The 14,400-nt window shown below is 45.3% G+C and overlaps 5 non-coding genes across 5 annotated transcripts; all 5 read right to left on the bottom strand.

Moving 5' to 3' along the window:
• Positions 1-6,636: 6,636 nt before the first annotated feature.
• Trnat-cgu (transfer RNA threonine (anticodon CGU)) lies at positions 6,637-6,708 on the bottom strand. Its single transcript has one exon. It is a non-coding gene; the product is annotated as a tRNA-Thr (tRNA).
• A 1,064-nt stretch (positions 6,709-7,772) lies between these two features.
• On the bottom strand, positions 7,773-7,844 carry Trnat-cgu (transfer RNA threonine (anticodon CGU)). The gene has a single exon. It is a non-coding gene; the product is annotated as a tRNA-Thr (tRNA).
• A 2,278-nt stretch (positions 7,845-10,122) lies between these two features.
• Trnat-cgu (transfer RNA threonine (anticodon CGU)) lies at positions 10,123-10,194 on the bottom strand. The gene has a single exon. It is a non-coding gene; the product is annotated as a tRNA-Thr (tRNA).
• Positions 10,195-10,363: 169 nt separating this feature from the next.
• Positions 10,364-10,435, bottom strand: Trnat-cgu (transfer RNA threonine (anticodon CGU)). The gene has a single exon. It is a non-coding gene; the product is annotated as a tRNA-Thr (tRNA).
• A 175-nt stretch (positions 10,436-10,610) lies between these two features.
• Positions 10,611-10,682, bottom strand: Trnat-cgu (transfer RNA threonine (anticodon CGU)). The gene has a single exon. It is a non-coding gene; the product is annotated as a tRNA-Thr (tRNA).
• Positions 10,683-14,400: the final 3,718 nt, after the last annotated feature.

Genomic DNA, 14,400 nt, shown 5'->3' on the forward strand with positions numbered 1-14,400 from the left:
CATGTTGTCTGTCTTTCTTGGGAATTGCTTCCGTACAAGGACGGGTACCAGCTTGTCGTTCAGTGTGAATTTCGTTGACGAAAATCTCTGAGTGCACTCTCAGAGCGAGAACCCACAAGCGAGCATGCTGCCTACATACAGGCAGTAGAGGCCACATGTAGCTGATCCATAGTCCTGAAGTCTTTTCTTGTTATAGTAAAATGACCTGGTAGGATGAATGAATTGGTAGAATTCTTTGTAGACGGGCTGAATGCCGTAACTATCAAAATACGTAACCACATTGTCACCGGAAACATAAGTCATGGTCCAGTGTTCACCGTTACTGCTCCTTGGAGCTGTGTTAATCACATAAATCCCGGGTATGGCTTCCTGTCTTGCGATTTCATTGCATGCAAAGGTTCCCCGAAACAGTTCTCTGGTGCAGTAGTGTCTACTGAATGCTGCATAGAACTGCCACTCCTCCATGTTTATTTTTCAGACAAATTTCACTCGTCTGTCTTTGTTGATTTCTAGCACACGTGGTGTTTCGGATACAAACAACACCGTAACTGCTTCTGTTAGATTGGCAGCAAACGTTAGGGTCAGACGAAAGTTGGCTTGAACAACAGGACAAAGAGCATTCACTTCTGCATCTGGAGTCAGATGGTAATAAAGCATAAATGTCTCTTTTGCATACGCAGCTGGAGCTATTGGTATATCCTTGCGTTTTAGTTTGTGAAGCAGGTGTATATAGGCTTTGGAATAGATGTCTCGTTGGAAGTCGAACTCATCCGTGTACTGTTGTCCACCAACGTCCAGTAGTGCTCGTTTTAGTTTGAAGTTCTCAAGCTTGAATGGGTTTCGTGGTCTGCTACCTTGGTAGGCATCGCTCCTGACCATCAATACTGTTAACTTGGAGGGAACTCGCTCGCTGTACAAGTCGTCAAATATCACCTGAGATTGGTTAGGGGCGATGGTTCTGTACTTAATTTCCAGTCCTCGGAGAAGGTATACTGCAGGTGTTGTTTGAAGTCTTCGTTCTATACCAACAAGTATACTCGGCGATAACTGAACACGTCGGAGATAGAGCACGATACGTGAAAATTCCACAGTGTGCTTTTCTGTTGCACCATCAGCTTGCAAGAGACGAAAATCATCCGACGCTTGACGTAGCACAACTCGTATGTCGGTTCCGTTAAGAATGAGCTTCTGTTGTTGACATATGTCGCTGAAGATTGGGCTGTACATGTCACACAGTGCCGATCCTTTGGTTCACTTGTAACGAGCGAAAACTCCTTTTGAATCAGATGTGGGAGCATATACCTCACTCGTGCCTAAAGGGTCTGGCTCGTATAACATTGCTGAAAGGGTGTGTGTCTGAGTTACATTGTTGGCATTCGTAATGATGTCCAAGTAGGAACGGTAGCCATAATGTTCGAAACTCGAAACCAAGGTTGAATTCAGGTAGATATGTACGTGTTCAAACAATGATGAACCAAACGCTTGGACAGGTATGACTGCATCAGGTGTTGTTGAAGTGCTTGTTGTAGTTACCGCTGGATCTCCATTCTTTCGAATGATCTTGCACTGAATATGCAAAAAGCTGGATTGAAGATCAAAGAAGCCCCCGCCGAGTCCCGGAACATTGTACTCGATCACTCCGCTTGATGTCGGAGCAGATACTGGGAAAAACTCGACGTATTCAGACTTCTCCAAAGCAAAGTTTGTAGGTGGAAGAGAGAAGAGTTCCAGCTGGTTTGTAGTACATAGACAGGAATCTTTATGCACTACTGCAATAGACATTTTTTTTTTCTGTCAAGTAAAGAAGTCAGATTTCCTCCGCTTCTCCGCAGGTCGAGCTTTTTTAACGGCCTTGCGTTTTCTTCCTTTCCCTGTGAGTCTCTGAAGTAACTCGTCACGAGTTTTATGCACTGTGCGGTCTACTCCTTTCTTGACGGCTTCTCGAAATGATGCTCCTTGCTGGACTTCCTCGGCTATATGTCTTCCAGTATCAAGGAGCTTTCTTCCAACGTATGGCGCTACCTTCTTGGTCAGTATGGGCAAGAAACCCCTCAATACGTCACCAAATATGCCTCCTCCAATCTGATAAAGCTCGGGAGCAGTATAGTGTGGTAGATGCTCTCGCTTTCCTGCACCAAAATGTGCTATGCAACATGGTGGGTTTGTTATATACATTTACGTAGGTGGATCGTCAACCCGACACGTCCAGAGCCAGAAATGAATGGAATGAAATCACCTATCTCGTTTGCCAACTCGATTTGAATGGTTGTCAATTCCTTCGCAGATACATATTTATAGTACAGGTTTGTGAATAAATAAGACATCACATCATTCCTACCCTGGACTCTGAACGGTATCGATCGAAGAAGTGGTGCTGTCACGTCACCCACAAATTCGTTCTCGATGACATCGCAGTATATGAAAATATAGTTTTGAGCAGGGAATAGACAAACGTCTCGTTCGGCGACTGCATAACTTGAGAAAGTTGTCCTCTTTCCGAAGCCCAACATCAAAGCCAAATAAGGATGAAAGGTCACATAGCCATCGTTCATGCGTTCCAGGTGACAAATTCCGTTGTATGGGTTACATACGAGGAGACGAACATCTTGCGACAAATGAAGTTTTGTTCGATAGGCATGGTTAATGGAATTAACGAGGTCCTTCCCCGATTCGTAGTAGCCTTCTGGAACTTCATACTTTACCGTTCGTGAACGATAGGTAACTATGTTAATCGTTTCTTCCGTATCCACCTGGTATTTGAGTAGCTTCACGGGTGACCCTCTGTCCAACTCTCCACAGCCGATTATCTTTTCAGCCATGCCAAGCTTAGCGGCAAGAGTTGCGCTAATTTCCAAACCATAGTTCAGAGGAAGTTGTATCTCATAATGACCGCTACCACGTATAATTCTTGTCTTATACTGCAAATGTTTTGCTAAAAATTGTCTCAAAGACAAGAGAATGTTTTCATTAGCGTTGAACTTGACCTTCTCTGTTGCTTCAATCGTAGAACCAAGGAATGTCGTTTCCGATATACTATTGACTGTGTCAGTTACATTTTTAATCGCAAAAGGGATGTTGATTTCTGTTAAAGCGGCCTCCCACCTACCCTCCAACGTCTGTGGATGGGCTAGCTTTACTCGGAACTTGCTCATTGTGTTGTCGGGGAACACATCCAAAGATGCATTTGAGAGCAGGTTCACATAGAACTGGTCAACCATGTTTTTTTTTTCTTTTTCTGATGAAATTTCTACGCGTACGCTTAATTTATATCGCCAGAAAATGCGTTGACGTTGTCACAGCGAAACTAGCGTGCTGCGGTTTGAAACCGAAATTACAGTCGGTCAATAGCTTGAAACCAGAGGGCATCTGGCAACACCTAGGAATTCGAAACTGAAACCAGAACTACACGTGGAGCAACCAAGCTTGGCGTCCATTCATTTAAAACCGAAACCGAAACTACAGACGGCCAAAGCTTGAAAACTAGAGGGCGCTTGGTGGGAACCGAAACTACCTGGCGCTCTGACGCGGCAACCAAACTAGGTGACGGACTGACGTCAACCCGATCGGAAAAATACTATTAAATGTCATCAGATGTTATTGCCTGTTATTAAATGTCATTTGTGTGTTATTACATGTCATTTGCGTGTTATTACATGTAATTGTGCGTTATTACATGTCATTGCGTGTTATTAAATGTCATTAAACGTGCATCCAGGTGCCCATCAAACACTATCGACACGTGAGTTCCCATTGTTTACCTGAGTTAACCGTTACCTTATCCTGGCGGCGCATGTTATTGAAACCTGGGAACCCATTGTTCACACTATCGATACATGATTTCCATTGTTTTCTGATATATCTTATCGTGCGTGTGCGTGTCGCATGTAACCTGAGCGGCCCATTGTTATAAGATCTTATATATACCACTACTCAGGTTGTTACCTGATCTCTCGCCGAGTTATCGGTCTCGGCAAACAATGCCTTGTACTCGACGAAGACTCGACGAAGACATCCTCGATTTCTTTCGCACTGCGTTTGATCCCATCGCTGACTCGTACTTCGGTGATAGCTTTGTCCTCGTAGCGTTTCCTTTCGAGTGTGGCGAAGACTTTTGCAGGTTGTTCTTCCCGATCGATCACACGAGCCCTGCTGCGGATCATTGCTCCAGCGTATTCTCTATTCATTTGGGTAATGAGGTGGTCCTTGCAGTGACGTATGTCGTCGGTAAAGATTGGGGTCGGTAACAGAAACCCGGAGTTCTCTCATCTTGATTGATTAAACGCGTAAGAGCTCCAATAAGGCAGTTTTTCTCCTGTCTCATTCTTCTGCAATAAAGTTGTCCAGCTCTGATGGCTGCTACCTTCAGGCTACCCGTGAAAAGCTCCCACGAGCAAGTGTCGATGTTTTCTCCTATGACATAGTCGTTTAGCAGTTCGTTCACTTCACATCGGAATTCCTCGTTTTCTAGCAACGCCTCGTTGAATTTTCAGATGACACTTCTTTTAGGCAACTTCTTGCGACCCATCCCCACCGCAAACGTGAGAAGCACCAGTCCATGGTCCGAAAAGCTGGTAGGTTGCACTGCGTAACGCCCATTGGAGGTGTTAATCTCAGCGGACAGATACATGCGATCAAGCCTAGCATGCGAGCTACCTTGCCAGTGAGTAAACCGTAGAGAATTGTGCTGTATTCCTTCAGCAACATCACCTAGATTATTCTTATATAGTATGTTCCTGAGTTCTACTGTTCCCGCATCTTTACAGCCCGTGTGGGAAGACTTATCCCGGGACGACAACACACAGTTAAAGTCGCCTGCTAGTAACAGCTTCGCCGGAGTACGCAGAAATTCCCGTAAATAAATAAAGAATTATTTTCGATCCTCGGCTCCGTTTGGTGCATATATTGAAACAACACGCAGTGGCTCCCCTTCCACCAAACAGTCTGCAAAACAAATGCGACCGTGATTGTCATGGCCGATATCAGGAATAACCTTGATCTTGTTGCATCTCTTGATAAACAAAGCTGTACCGGCACTCCCTTGTATGGCACGTGAGTGAAAAACCTGATACAGATTCTTGAAAAACGAAATCAACTCCTCCTGCTGATCGGGATCCTCAATCTTCGTTTCCTGAGCAAATAAGATATCTATTCTGTTTTGTAGCAATATGTCCATCAGCCGCTTTTTCCTCTTCCTGGTGATCAGGCTCCTTACGTTCAGTGTGGCTACTGTAACTGTCATAATTATGTTGAACTAGGATCCTTGACCAGGTGACAGCCTTTGTCCCGCGCATCGTAGGGAACCTTGGGAATAGCCCATTTCTTGCGTTTGGTTCGGTGGACGACAAGCTGGAATTTTTCCGTGTCTGTCGGAGTAGCTGGCGGGCCATCGATCACCTCGGACATTTCTCGCTCCGATTTGTCGATGTTCCCCTCTAACGTGTCCTTATTTTCTGCACACTGCGAGACCATAGGGCAAGCCGCAGCCTCCACAGATCGTTGCTCAAATTCCGTTACCAGCGCAGGCACACTCGGCAAAGAAGCAGAATTCACTGGAACAACGACTTCCAAACTCTCCTTAGCAGCACTAAGGTCCGTTGGGCTTGTCATAGCGTCATCAGTTTCTTGCTGGTCCATGGTAATGTCCTCATTATCTTCGCGGGCTTGGCGAGTCATCTGAGCGTAGGACCGGATGCAATCTTGTGTGGTGTGGCCGAAGCGACGGCAAGTGTCACATCTTGGAGTTCTACACTGCTGCCTTATGTGGCCCACTTCCCGACAGCGGAGACACAATCGCGGTCTGCCGGGAATGGATATCAGAACTTGACTGCCGCTCACCTTCAAAATGTGAGGAATTCGATCTGTAGTCACATCTTCATGAAGCGTCAGCTTGATCGTTCTCGTAGTGGTTTCCACATTCCCGAAAAGGTCGTCGCGCCATTTTTCTCGATGCACTTCCGTCACCTTTCTAAAGCCGCCGAAAGCAAGTTGAACCTGTGTGTCGCTGACATGGTGCGGCAGCCAGAACACTTTTAGTGTCACCTCCTTCTGACACGTATCAATTAGAAGGCATTTCTTCCCCTTCACGATGCATGTCTTATGCTGAAGTAGCTTTTCCTTCGCTTCCTGTGTGCTTGTTGTAATCAGCCAAACGTGATTCATTTGATACGCCCAAAACTCTGCGATGTCGACCGGGTCGAGCATGTTCTTCAAAACAGCCTTAAAATCATGAATCTCGTACGGCCTACCGGTTATATCGGCGTGAAGAATTACGGCGTTACTGCCGAACGATTCCTTTGGCAGCGGAGGCAGAATAATCCTGTAATCAGGTATGTCGGTCGATACAGAAGAACTTTGAACATCCAGGCTAGGGTTAGCCTTTTGAGCCGCTCCGTCGGAGCTCATGATAAACACGACCGTTTGCTTTCGCAGCCGGAAGTAGAATTGCGTGCTCTTCCACTGAGCTATAGCGTCACGTTCTGCTGTTTCTCACCTCTCTCTACGAACGCCTAAGCCGTCCAATATTTGCATAGAGTAGTTATGCAATGAATACTGTTCAATATTGTTGTTTTTTGTTCGTTCAAGATGGCTAAATCATCACCAGGAATAATACGTTTCATAATGAAAACGCGGGACGGCTGCCGCCAGTGCGGTTTGAACTCACGACGCCTGGTTTACGAGACCCTTGCTCTACCACTGAGCTATAGCGGCTTTTTTTTTTTGAACAAAATTACTGTATTTCGCTCACTATGTAATTTACATCAGTGCTAGATGAATATTTAAATGATGAATATGCAACCGTGAGATTTACAGTGACTTGTGTCTTTTTGTAACAAGCTTCTCACATACGGATGTAAGCCAAGTTGGAGTCTCGTTTCTGTGTCGTGCCGTGGTCATCATACCTGAAAGCCCTTTTCGTAAGAAGAATATGGGAGGCATGAGAGGTTCCTCATTTCGATCCAGCATGCGTACCTTCCATAAGGAAAACATAGCAATAACACATATAACATCATATCTTGGACCATTCTTCTCAATTAAGGGGAGGAAGCGTATTGTATGAGGGTTTAGCCTGAGTCGTACATCAATAGCCCTACTTAAATCATCCCACAAGAAAGCCGCCTCCCTACACTCAATAAACACATGGTCTATAGTCTCTGGTACTTTACAATATCTGCAATTCGTACTCCATGGTACGAATATGCCTTTTTGTTCGAGCCACGTTTTTACGGGCAGCGTGCCAGTATGCAGCTTAAAAAAGAACGTTTTCAGATTGGGTCTGATTGGCATCCTTTTTACCCTGCACAGTATACCTTTTCCAGGCCACTCGTGTGGGATGCTCCTATACAGTGGCATTGGGAATTGAGCTATAGCGGCACGTTTAGACGCTTCTCACCTACCTCTACGAACGCCTAGGCCGTCCAATATTTTCATAGAGTAGTCATGGAATGAATACTGTTAAATGTTGTTTATTTTGTTCGTTCAAGATGGCTACATCATCACCAGGAATAATACGTTTCATAATGCAAGCGCGGGACAGCTGCCGCCAGTGACGTTTGAACTCATGACCCATGGTTTACGAGACCAGTGCTCTTCCACTGAGCTAATGCGGCACGCTCTGGCGTTTCTCACCTCCCTCTACGAACGCCTAAGCCGTCCAATATTTGCATACAGTAGTTATGCAATGAATACTGTTCAATATTGTTGTTTTTTGTTCGTTCAAGATGGCTACATCATCACCAGGAATGATACATTTCATAATGAAAACGCGGTACAGCTGCCGCCAGTGAGGTTTGAACTCACGACCCCTGGTTTACGAGACCAGTGCTCTACCACTGAGCTATAGCGGCTTTTTTTTTCCTTAACCTTTTTTATTTTGATACATTTTAACTTGACATCAGATTAAAAAGACACCTGCATTTAAAAGAGTGGACTCCGACTTGGAGCAACACAGCCACAGAATTGTTCAAGCCATTCCGGTACTTCTCCTCTGTATTCAGCATATTGTTTCATTTGTCTTAGTTCTTCTCTTAAATATACCATCGGTGGTCTCATGGGCTCCTCGTTTCTGCCAGCAATGATCACTTTCCATAATGAGTACAATGCGACTACACACAGGACGTCATATCGTGGCCCTTTCTTCTCTGCTAAGGGTAAGTAGCGCATCGTGTGGGGATAAAGTCACAAACTATTCCGAATTAATATACTTAGGTCTTGCCACAGGAACTGGGCCTCTGTACAATAAAGAAAAATGTGTTCAATAGTTTCAGGTTCTCTGCAGTAACGACAGTTATCTGACAATGGTACGAATATTCCTTTCGCTGCCAGCCACGATTTCACGGGCAACGTGTTTGTATGTATCTTGAAGAAAAATGTTTTTAGCGCTGGCTTAATCGGCATTTTCCTAACACGGCAAAGTACATCAGTACCTGGCCAGTCACTCGGAATTTATCTGTATATTGGAGTTTGAAAGAGGCATTCAATGAGATCCGCTCTTAGCTTGCTTCTTGACACACTGAACACATAGTCTCTTGTAAACCTAGTCAGTAGGAACCTTATACTTTCCACCACATCATTGTAGAAGCCAGACAACACAAACGTACGTTTCACAGTCCCTACCACGATCTGCGGTAGATATACCTGTCCAACACTCTGCAGCATTTCACACAAAACAGGGTGCCTGCATTTGCGAAAGAAAAGAGCCTCATAAGTAGTTTTTGGACAAACAGATGCTGTAGCCCTACTCCCCCATCACGTATTGCTTTGAACAAGTTGTTCCTTCGCATTGCCTCGAAGTTTGATTTCCATATCAGTGTTGCAAACACACGGTGAAGTTGTTGAATTTTGCTCCTCGAACACTGCATCACTTGTAACAGGTAGACAACTTCTGCAACAAGGAACACATTGCAGACACTTGCCCTTTGGAAGATGGACAGCTCTCTCCCTTTGCACATGTTTGCACGAATTTGCACATTTTTACACAGTTCTGTCCACATCCCATTAGTGTTTCTGGTTTCCTGCAGGGGGACACCTAAGTATACAGTCGGATTACACTGCCACCTTATACCCTCATACATCGCTGGTGTAGAGCCCCATTGTCCAGCCCATATACCAACTGATTTTTCCTTATTAAGCCTGGCACCCGACAACTTACAGAATTCTTCAATTTCCTTCAGCACTCCCGCAACACTCTTTTTGTCCGCAACCACAAACGTCAGGTCATCAGCGTAAGCCAATACCTTCACTATGCTGTCACCCAGGTGATAGCCTCTTATATTCATGTTGCTTAAAACACTTTGGCACAGTGGTTCTATATAGAGGTCGAAGAGTAGTGGGGATAATGGGCACCCCTGTCGTACCGATGATTTCAGGTGGATTGCACGTGTGCACTTATTATTAATTACTAGTTTCGTCGTCACCGCGTTGTAACAGAGACGAAGACGTTCCGTGAACACCTTTCCGACATTCATCTGCTGGAGAGCGGAAAATAAGAAATCATGACTCACACGATCAAAGGCGTTCGATAAGTCGGCCTCAATGACTGCCGCCTGATCACCTTCTTGCCTGCATACATCAATTACAGTACGGAGCACATGAATGTTCGTTTGGATGCTTCTACCCCTGATGGCACAGGTCTGATGATTTGCGACGAGGGTTCCCATGACTTTCTGCAGCCTAGCTGCGAGGACTTTGGCATACAGTTTATAATCTACATTGCTGAGTGTGATAGGCCTGTAGTCTGCGACACATGGTATTCTTCCTTCTGCCTTTTTCTTCAGTATTAGGACGGTGTGTGATCGTCGAAACGATCCAGGTAGCAATCCTTCTCTTTCGGCTTCCCGATATACTTCTAATAACACCGGTGATAAGAAATCGGCAAACTTTTGATAGAATTCGACCCCTAGTCCGTCAGGTCCCGGTGTCTTGTTCTTTCCCAATGATGTCATTGCCGCTCTTATCTCTTGTAGTTGTAATGGCTGGTCTAACATTTCTTGGTCTTCCATTGTTAGCTGCGTCAGCTTCCATTGGTTTTCACAGTCCGTCAGTTTCGCTTTTCTTTCTTTACCTATTAATTCTTCATAATATTCTTCGAAGCATCTGCGTTTCATAATGAAAACGCTGGACAGCTGCCGCCAGTGAGGTTTGAACTCACGACCCCTGGTTTACGAGACCAGTACTCTACCACTGAGCTATAGCGGCACGTTCTGACGTTCCTCACCGCCCCCTACGAACGCCTAAGCCGTCCATTATTTGCATAGAGTAGTCGTGAAATGAATACTGTTCAATGTTTTTTTTTTTGTTGTTGTTCGTTCAAGATCGCTACATCATCACCAGGAATAATAACGTCATAATGAAAACGCCAGACAGCTGCCGCCAGTTAGGTTTGAACTCACGACCCCTGGTTTACGAGACCCTTGCTCTACCACTGAGCTATTGCGGCACGTTCTGGTGTTTCTCACCTCCCTCTACGAACGCCTAAGCCGTCCAATATTTGCATAGCGTAGTCGTGAAATGAATACTGTTCAATGTTGTTGTTTTTTTGTTGTTGTTGTTCGTTCAAGATCGCTACATCATCACCAGGAATAATGAACGTCATAATGAAAACGCCGGACAGCTGCCGCCAGTTAGATTTGAACTCACGACCCCTGGTTTACGAGACCAGTACTCTACCACTGAGCTATAGCGGCATTTTTTTTTGTTGAACAAAATTACTTTATTTCGCTCACTATGTGATTTACATCAGTGCTAGATGAATATTTACATGATGAATATGCAACCGTGAGATTTACAGTGACTTGTGTCTTTTTGTAACAAGCTTCTCACATACGGATGTAAGCCAAGTTGGAGTCTCGTTTCTGTGTCGTGCCATGGTCATCATACCTGAAAGCCCTTTTCGTAAGAAGAATATGGGAGGCATGAGAGGTTCCTCATTTCGATCCAGCATGCGTACCTTCCATAAGGAAAACATAGCAATAACACATATAACATCACATCTTGGACCATTCTTCTCAATTAAGGGGAGGAAGCGTATTGTATGAGGGTTTAGCCTGAGTCGTACATCAATAGCCCTACTTAAATCGTCCCACAAGAAAGCCGCCTCCGTACACTCAATAAACACATGGTCTATAATCTCTGGTACTTTACAATATCTGCAATTCGTACTCCATGGTACGAATATGCCTTTTTGTTCGAGCCACGTTTTTACTGGCAGCGTGACCCTTGCTCTACCACTGAGCTATAGCGGCACATCATGACGTTCCTCACCGCCCCCCACAAACGCCTAAACCGTCCAATATTTGCATAGAGTAGTTATGCAATGAATACTGTTCAATATTGTTGTTTTTTGTTCGTTCAAGATGGCTACATCATCACCAGGAATAATACGTTTCATAATGAAAACGCGGGACAGCTGCCGCCAGTGAGGTTTGAACTCACGACCCCTGGCTTACGAGAGCCTTGCTCGACCACTGAGCTATAGCGGCACATTATGACGCTTCTCACCGCCCCCTACAAACGCCTAAGCCGTCCAATATTTGCATAGAGCAGTCATGGAATGAATACTCTTGAATGAATACTACTCGCCGGTGAAGCGAGCGGTACGCTGGCGGTAGGCTGCGCGGTATTTCGCCTCTGCGACCGGCGGCCTGTAGGACCGGGAGGCCGGTATTCCGCTCGCGCTGGCGCAGAGAAGGCATGACGTCAATACCGACCCCACCGGTAGCCTATGGCCGGTATACTAAAACTCTCTAATATCAGGAAGATAGACATGACCAATTTTCTGTAGCATGGTTCTAATCACCGGATGATTGCATTTTCGAAAAAAGTATACAACCCTGGCTACCAAGAACGTGTTGCATACTTCTGCTCTTTGGAAGATGGAAAGCTCCCGTGCTTTCCACATGTTCGCATGCGTTCTCAGTTTTCCGCAAAGCTTCGTCCATGTGCCACTGATGCTTCTGCCCTCTGTAGTGGGACACCTAAGTAGTCCCCTGGTGCGCACTGCCCCTTGATGCTTTGAAATACTTCGGGTTGTCCCCCATGGACCTACCGATATTCCCACAGATTTGTTTCTGTTGAGGCTAGCACCCGATAACTTGCAGTATTGTTCAATCTCATTTATGACACCAACAACACTTTTTTTATCGGAAACAATAAAAGTTAGATCATCTGGGTAGCCCGTCACTTTCATCTCGCAGGTGCCCAGATGAAACCCTTCTATGCTGGGGTTGTTTATAATCCTTCTACACAGTGGTTCTACATAAAGGTTGAATAAGAGAGGCGACAACGGTCATCCCTGCCTCACTGATGAACGGAGAATAATGCTCTCTGAACAGATTTTGTTGACAACAAGCTGAGTTGACGCGTCTCTATAGCACAAACGCACACGGTCTATGAAATCCTGGACCAGGTTCGTCAAGTTCAATATGGAAAATAAGAAGTCATGGCAAACCTTATCAAAAGCTTTCGAGAGGTCTGCTTGAAGCACTGCCGCCTGATCTCCTTGTTGAGCACACACGTCTACGACTGTTCGCAGCACATGAACGTTAGTATGAATGCTCCTGCCTCTGATTGCGCACGTTTGATGCTGACCTATCAGGATCGGAATCACCTTATGCAGACGAGCCGCGAGTACTTTAGCAAACAGCTTGTAATTCAGGTTGCATAGGGTGATTGGTCTAAAATCTGTCACTCGAGGGACAGTTCCCGCGGGTATCTCCTTAGGGATGAAAACTGTGTGAGAACGCCGAAAAGATGCAGGGAAAGTTCCTTGTCTTTCTGACTCCTTGTACACTTCTAACAAAACGGGAGCAATGAAGTCAGCAAACATCTGATAGAACTCCCTACTAAGTCATCAGGACCGGGCGTCTTGTTTTTCCCGAGTGATTGTATCGCATGTTTTATCTCAGCTAGCTCAAGCGGGGAACCCAGTGTTATTTTTTCCTCCTCTGTCAACTTGGCCACATCCGTCCACTGTGTTATCTCAGCAACGCTCGGTTGCGATTTCCTTCCTTTCCCAATCAAATTGTCGAAGTACGCGTAGAAACATTTTTGTATCATTTCTTCATCACTTATTATTGCCCCCTGTTGTTCAATCTCTTCTATAGTTTTCATCCGAACATGTTCCAGCTCATGTCGGACGTGTCTCTTACTGGGCAACTCGTCTGCTAAATATTGTCTGGATCTGGACCGAATTCTTGCCCCCTCATATCTCGTTTGGTTGATTAGTTCCAGCTCATATTTTGTGTCCTCCATTTCTTTATTTAATGATCCCGGGTTTTTGGACTCAGCCTTGATAATAGCGCTCAGGTTCTTTAGTTCCTCCTCTCGCCATTTTTCTTGGTATGCTAGCACACTGCTCCTCTCGATTGCAATAAAACGTACACGTTGTTTAAAGAGATCCCACGCTGAGCTCCACGTCCTGCCCGTTGTTATGAGTCCTACAATCTCATCCTTTACCAATCCAACGAAGCTCTCATCATCGGGCATCCTCACATTCATCTTCCACAACGACCATCCATCGCTTCTGGCCATCTTCTTTCTGTCCTGACCGAGGGTCGCCTTTACTAAACAGTGGTCACTAAAATATGCAGGGCGCACACCGTATCTCGTGACCTTCTTCTTGCTCAGTGTTGATATGTATACTCTATCTAACCTGGCGTGAGAATTCCCTTGAAAGTGTGTAAATACGGGAGGCGTTCCTTTCATGCACTCAAATGCATCCGTCATGCTGCAATTTGTTATTAAAGCTTGCAAGGCTTCTTCGCTTTTGTCGGCGGTGTTTTTGATTCTATTCCTATCGCTATCGCGTAACGTACAGTTGAAGTCGCCCAGCAGTACTGTGTTGTCCACTTCCTCTGCGAGGTCACCCACGGAGTGGAAATAAGCGACCCTTTCTAGCATGTCGTTGGGCGCATACACACCGATCTAGCGCCATATCTGGTTCTTTACAAGGACGTTTAATTTCGCTACTCGACCTTGATGGAGTACTGCAGCGGAAGCATGTTTTGTCTCTTTCTTAAACACAACAAAGTTCCCGCCGAACATCTAACCGCGTGGCTGACGACAACATCGAAGTCTGTTGCAAACACATAAGGTATCAATGCCGTCGTCTTTCTTCAGAGCAGATCTTAGTTTCCTGAACTGCTAGCACATCAATATCGTCGTGGTCTTGAAGATAACGTTTAAGTTGATCATGTTTCTTTCTTGAGTTGAGTCCCTTCACATTTATCGTCCCTACAGTCATTGATGTGCTTCTCATGGAACGGCAGCGTCAATTAAGAAAAGGCAAGGGCGGTTCATACTTATCTCCATTGCCGTAGCAGACGATCGGCTGAGTGTGTGGGGTTCTCGCTGGAGAATAAGGACAGACTAGAACCGTCGTTGTCGGTGGATGAAAGAAAGTTT

Source organism: Ornithodoros turicata, chromosome 1, assembly GCF_037126465.1.
Source record: "Ornithodoros turicata isolate Travis chromosome 1, ASM3712646v1, whole genome shotgun sequence".
NCBI lineage: Eukaryota > Metazoa > Arthropoda > Arachnida > Ixodida > Argasidae > Ornithodoros > Ornithodoros turicata.